This window comes from Lepidochelys kempii, chromosome 13, assembly GCF_965140285.1.
Source record: "Lepidochelys kempii isolate rLepKem1 chromosome 13, rLepKem1.hap1, whole genome shotgun sequence".
In the NCBI taxonomy this organism is placed as follows: domain Eukaryota; kingdom Metazoa; phylum Chordata; order Testudines; family Cheloniidae; genus Lepidochelys; species Lepidochelys kempii.
The window spans coordinates 39,023,061-39,029,150 of record NC_136392.1 but is presented as its reverse complement, the minus strand read 5'-3'; the positions used below and the strand labels follow the sequence as shown (position 1 = coordinate 39,029,150).

Sequence of the window (6,090 nt, the reverse complement as noted above, 5' to 3'; positions counted from 1 at the left end):
TCACAGTAACAAATAATTGTTTTCTTTGGCCTTACAACTCATAGAGTTTAAAGCCAGAAAGGACCAGTAGATTATTTAACTTGACCTTTTACACAGCACAGCCCAGAGAACTTCACCCAGTAATTCATGCAGTGGAAGAAATTATTCTACTCTGCTACTGTAAAAAACCCTATGTGCCCAATACCTTGTGGCTGGACTGAAACCTACCTTTAGGAAGAGACATCCTGTCTTGATTAAAAGACTCTAAGTGAAGGAGAGTCCATTACCTCCCTTGGGAAGCAGTTCCAATGATTAATTCCTCTCACTGCTAAAAAGTTGCCTTTTATTTCTCATTTAAATTTTTGCCGCCCCTGGAGCTTGATACACCTTTGTCTGCTGGATTAAAGAGTCCTTGACTATCAGAGATCTTCACCCAGCACAGGTACTTATAGACTAAGATCCAGTTGCCTCTGAACTTTCTCTAAGGGTCCGCTAAATAGACTGAACTCTCTACGTCTCTCTGCCGTAAGGCATGTTTTCCAGCCCATATACCTGCACCCAGCACATTTGGGTCTTATCTCAGTTTGGTCTGCTAGGTATAATAATACTAGAAGAGCGGTGAACAACATCAAACCAGTTGGTAAATACTTGTAAAATTGCTGTCACGTGAAATGGGCAAAATTAAAATTACAATGTGATTACAGGAAATTATACTTCCAAAGGCACTACAGCGTTCTGCAACGGTGTTTAAAACACTGGAGTAAGCCTAACGTGTTGACGCAGTATGGTGGGTTGACATTGCAGGGTGCCATGCTGTTCCACTCTGTCTCAGGTTCTTAGCTGACGCCAACACCACGATATCTTAATCTGGTCTGATCTTTTGCATCACTCAGTCTCACACGTGATAAACCCAGTCACCATTCAAGATTAAACAAGGTTTGGGGTTTGGTACGCAGAGACCTCAGCTTGCTTAGCACCACGGTAAATACACCATTAAAAACCCTTTCAATCTTTTATTAAAAATATAGAAAAGAAGAGAACCAGGTAAAGCCTGTGAAATGTAACATGTTAAATACAGCTTTCATTTTAACAACATTCCTGGTTCCCTTCCCCTTCAGCCAGACAGAGATTTTAGGAGGAAAAAAGCCCTGGTTTGATGGTTCTTTTAGATGGTATCAAAGATGGTAACAACTGTCCTTTCGGGGAAAAGAGAAGAAGTTAGTTGAGATGGGCTGGGGCTGTCACTGACGCTGTTGTTGTTAAAATCTGATCCTGTTTCCTAGAAGACAAAGCAAACGCACATAAAATGGGGAGGGAAAAGACCAGCAAAGAGAGAAAATGCAACTTCTGTCTCTGGTGTTGACTTTCACTTGCAACCTCACTGATGGTGAAACACAGGCATAGCACCCAGTTTTACCAGCCACTCCGAGATATGGCAAACTCGGACCAGCATCAGGGTGTTTAGAGCCTTGCTTTTGTTTGGCCCCTCTCTGGTCACAGGCTGACAACGGTGTTGCAGAATGTTTAGTCTTGGCTGGCTAAGCCAGACTATTATCAGACAGAAGGAGAAAGAGAGAGAGAAAAGAAATATGGTAGAAAAGGAAATGGACACATTGTGGGGGTGGGGGGAGACAAAGTCTCGCATCCCAGGTAGCGTTTGGAATTCAGCCGGAGCCGGTGGAGGTATCAACTGGGTTCCTCTCTCTGGTCCGTCTGGTCAGGACATCTCTCAGGATTAGGGTTAGGGACTCCAAAAGAAAGTGTCAGGCAGAATAGCCCAGCCCCTCATTGTGTTGCCCGCCAATTAGGCCTAATTCTCAACACACCCATTTTGGTTCACTGATTTTTGTCTCTCATTGTTCTTGTTTACCAGGCATGATCTTAACACAGTTCTTGAGTTACATCAGTGGGTGTTTTTGCTTGGATTAATTCAGTCTGTCTCCCCTTCATGCCTTTTCCCATCAACATTTGTTGTGATAGGTTATTGTGACCTCTTACAAACATACGCTCGCTTTTTACAGTCGAGCGCACAATGCGGGTAGCTTTGTAGGCCAATTATCGCAACAACACCCCGCCCAAGAAAACTGTGGATGCTTCTCCAAATGTTTTCTTATTTCCTCAAGTCTTTCTCCCCGAAGAGAGTTCTGGGTCTCCTGACCAAACATGCCATGAGGGCAGCAATTCCCATTCTCTTCTCCTCTGGATTTCAGAAGTACAAAGGCAGCCATGAAATCATTTCCAAGCATCTCATAGCAGTCCCTGGTTGGAATTCAAGGGGAATGGTTCTTATATTGTTACTTTTCCAGGTCAGTTCACCCCAGAAGGTGAATAACTCACCTTAACTTGAGCAACAGAAGCAAGAAAGATTGAGGAGCGATATTCTCCTGTCTTCTGACTAACAAGCTTAGCCATTGGCCGGTCCCCTCATGGACAGGCTTAGCCATTGGCCAATGAACCCAGGCTGCAATTTCAACTCTGCTCAATAGCAAGAAAATGGAGACTGCTATAATTATCACATGGGTGTGTCAGTGATGAAGCACCATTGAAAGAGATTGGTGTGACATGCAAATCTGCCTTTGCAAGGTAAGACCAGCTCTTTGGTGCAACTGGATACAGTCACCGCACTCAGTAGAGATTTACTCGTGTTTGGATTTCACCAGGTAAGACGTAGCTGAGATGCACGTATTTTAATGGTCCACTGGGTCTGCTGGTAAGTAACAGAGCTGGGAGACTGTAACGAGTGAGAGGCAGAAAAAGGATTATTTTATATTAAGACCCTGAGTGTTCGGATTCTTCTCCAAAAATATGCCCTTATGTTTTTTGCAAAAATAGGCCAGGGAGAGCTCACAGAAACAGGATGGGCAGGGAAAGCCCTGGTATGGAAGGGTGATCCAATGGTTAGTGACTTGGATTCAATTCCATCATTTCCTGCGTGACCTTGGGCACATCACTTAGCCTGCCTATGCCTCAGTTCCCCATCTGTAAATCAGGATGATGGTATTCCTCCTACCTCAATGGGGCATGTGAGAGGATAAAGATATTAAAGTTTGTGAGGTGCCCAGGTACAATGGTAACAGCTGCCAGAGAAGTACTCAAAATCGAGACATGTTGCTGCAGAGTCGGAAGCAAATAAGTTCAGTGAGCATTTGAGAAGGTTCATGATGATCTGTTTTGGTTCAAGAAATGTCTGAGGTTTGGGGAGGTGGATGTACTGGAATAAGCAGCTGTGGTGGAAGGCTAATGTACCAAGGTTGCCTGGACCCCCAGGGGGTGGGGGCAGGGCAGGTGAACTACCAATTCCTATTACTTCAATGGAAACCGAAGGGCAGAGCCTGTAAATTGTCACAGCTTCATTGACAAGGGCATCAGTTCAACAACTCATTGATTCTCCTGACTAATTACTCCCTGACTTCTTCCAAACATTTCAGGAGCTTGCAGTAAGGGGTCTGGCGGGAATGTTAAAAATATTGTGCTTGGAAGGGAGGATGATATTCTGAATGTATTTATAGGGTATCCAGATACAGGAGAGATATGAGAGAGATGTTTTGTAGATATGAGAGAGAGAGAGAGAGAGAGAGAGAGAGAGGGGATGTATATACTTGTAGACAGCTATCTTTTCTCCCTTGTAGCCACCTTTTCTTTCTTTTAACGTCTCCTGGCAGTTTGTCTTCATTATACAAAGGGTCTCTTCTGGTCCTTGCTCCTGTGAAGGTGGTGAGAAGTAGTTGGGTGGTTCCTTGCACCATGACTGGTGGTGGAATGTCCACTGCAATTTGACCTGTTTAGAACTCATCAATTCGTGGAGTTTTAGGGCAAAAGAAGGGATCACCGTGATCGGCACGTCCCCCGGCGATCCCTGGCCCAAGCCCCCACCTTCTGGTCGAGCAGAGCAGTTAGAAAGAGAGGCCAAAGCTGGCTTTAAGGACTCCGTGTCATGGAGAGTCCACCAGAATCCGGAAATAAGAACTGCAACCCCCAAAATACTGTAAAATTGGGAAAACCACCTGGGAGTGAATATTTCATCCTCAGTGAATTGCCCCTGTACCTGTCAGTGTCCCGGAGAGGCAGATTGAAGAGCCCAGAATCCGAGGTGTATGGTTTGAAAGATCTGTTTGCACAGAAGGGCAGGGACTGGAGGAGAAAGGGCACTTGTTGAGTTATCTCTTCCATCCGTGACTTGTGGAGGGCTTTTCTCTAGCTTTAACAAACGGTGTTGTCACCAATAGGGCCCTACCAAATTCACAGCCGTGAAAACCATGTCACAGACCATGAAATCTGGTCTCTCCCCATGAAAACTAGTCTTTTGTGTGCTTTCACCCTATACTATACACACTTCACAGGTGAGACAAGTGTTTCTCAAATTGGGGGTCCTGACCCAAAAGATAGTTGCAGGGGGGTCACAAGGTTATTTTAGGGGGTTGCAGTCAGGCCTGCTGATGGGGGGGGCAAAGGGGGCGATTGCCCAAGGGCCCGGATGATTTAAAAGGGCCCGGGGCCTCTGGCCACTGTCACGGTAGCAGCGGCCAGAAGCCCCGGCTCCAGTCGGTACCGAAGGAGCCAGGAAGGAGCCGGAGGGAGCAGTGGGAGGGTCCGGGGGGGATTACTGGCAGGAAGGAAGGAAGTAGGAAAAACAATGAACAGAGACACGGGGCGGAGCTCTGTAGCCTCCAAGGGAAGCTGGGAGCCCAGGCTGAACCGCTGGTGCTTCCCCAGCTGGGCCTGCGCCAGGGACAGACTTTCATTGAAAGTCTTTGTGTGCCCAGCCCGGGGGGACTTTCTCCAGCTGGACCCAGCCCTGGGCTCTGCCACCCCCGGCCCGGAGCTGCAGGCACCAGGAGCCGGAGAGACCTGGGGCCAGTGCTGGGCAAGCAGGAAAGAGGAGCTGCACAAAGGCCCCAGGAGCTGCAGGTCTCGCAGCTCCTGGGGATCTGCTCCCAGGCGGGGCACGTGCCTGGGTGGGGCCTGGACAGTGATGGAGCCACTGCCCTCCTGCGGCCCCCGGCTCGGGCTGGCTGTGCTCCGGGGCAGTGCTGGGGCGACAAAGAGCAGGCGGGGCCCAGGGGGCTTTCCCCTTGTGTGTCTGGGAGGGAGAGGTCAGGCAGGGACGGGATGGAAAATCACCCAGAGAGGGGGGGAGAGGAAAGATGGTGTGAAATGTGGGGGGGGGGGAGGTTAGGGGGGTTGAACTATCTCTGTGCAGCCAGGAACCCCCAGAGGCGGCCGAGCTGGTGTTAGGGGGAGGGGGACGAATGAAATCCCCTCTGATTTGGCCATTTCTCTCTCCAAGAGGGAGAAAATTCTCCCCCATTTCTCCCTGATTATCACTGATGGGTATAAAATCCAGGCAGGTTTCTCTCCTTTTCTCTCACGTTAGTGACCCTTTCTCTCATCTCCCCCTCCAATTTTGCCCCATTTTCTCTCTAATTCATCAATGTCAATGTAAAATCTCCTCTGATTTGGGATATTTTCCCATGCGTTTGACCTGCAGTGAAGTGTCCTTTGTCAGGTGGGAAACTGTTACCCTGAGTCATTCCCCAAATGGGAAGGGGCTTAGTGGGTGCAGCTTGCAGAGCCCTGAGACGCAGCTGCCCATTCTCTGCCAGCAACAAGGCATGGGACAGCCCAGGAAGGAGAAACTTCTGCAAATGGAGATTGCCCTGCCCCAGGTTACCCCCTCCTAGCTCCTGCCCCCCACAGTTGCCCAGTGCAGCTCCCTGCAGCCGCTAGCTGCTAGTCACCTACCCCTGCTGCTGCCCCCTCCCCACTGCTGGGGAGTTTTCCTGCTCCATACCCCCTCACTCGCCCTCTTAAAATACCTCCCCAAATGGCTCCCTGCTGCCCACGTAGACTGGTGGTGGTGGGGAACTATCACTTTTGCTTTATTAGTTGAACTTTCATATGCAGTCCCGTCCCCCTTCCTCCCCATCCCCCGGGCCCTTTTAAATCACCCGGGTGGGCCGCAGGGCTCCTAGGCACATGTGGGGTGGTACTGGCAGCAGCAAAGGCAACCGGGCGGGCATGTGAAAGGCAAAGACAGACCACATCCACGCGGGCGCGGCTTGTGAGTAAGTGGCGTAAACCTCAGCCATCCTTTTCTAGGGGGCCCATGGA

At 49.1% G+C, this 6,090-nt stretch overlaps 2 gene segments (V, D, J or C); both read left to right on the top strand.

Moving 5' to 3' along the window:
* The window catches only part of LOC140896669 (Ig gamma-1 chain C region-like), a 75,998-nt gene that overhangs the window by 25,312 nt on the left and 44,596 nt on the right, over positions 1-6,090 (top strand).
* The window catches only part of LOC140896666 (immunoglobulin heavy constant mu-like), a 49,081-nt gene that overhangs the window by 22,893 nt on the left and 20,098 nt on the right, over positions 1-6,090 (top strand).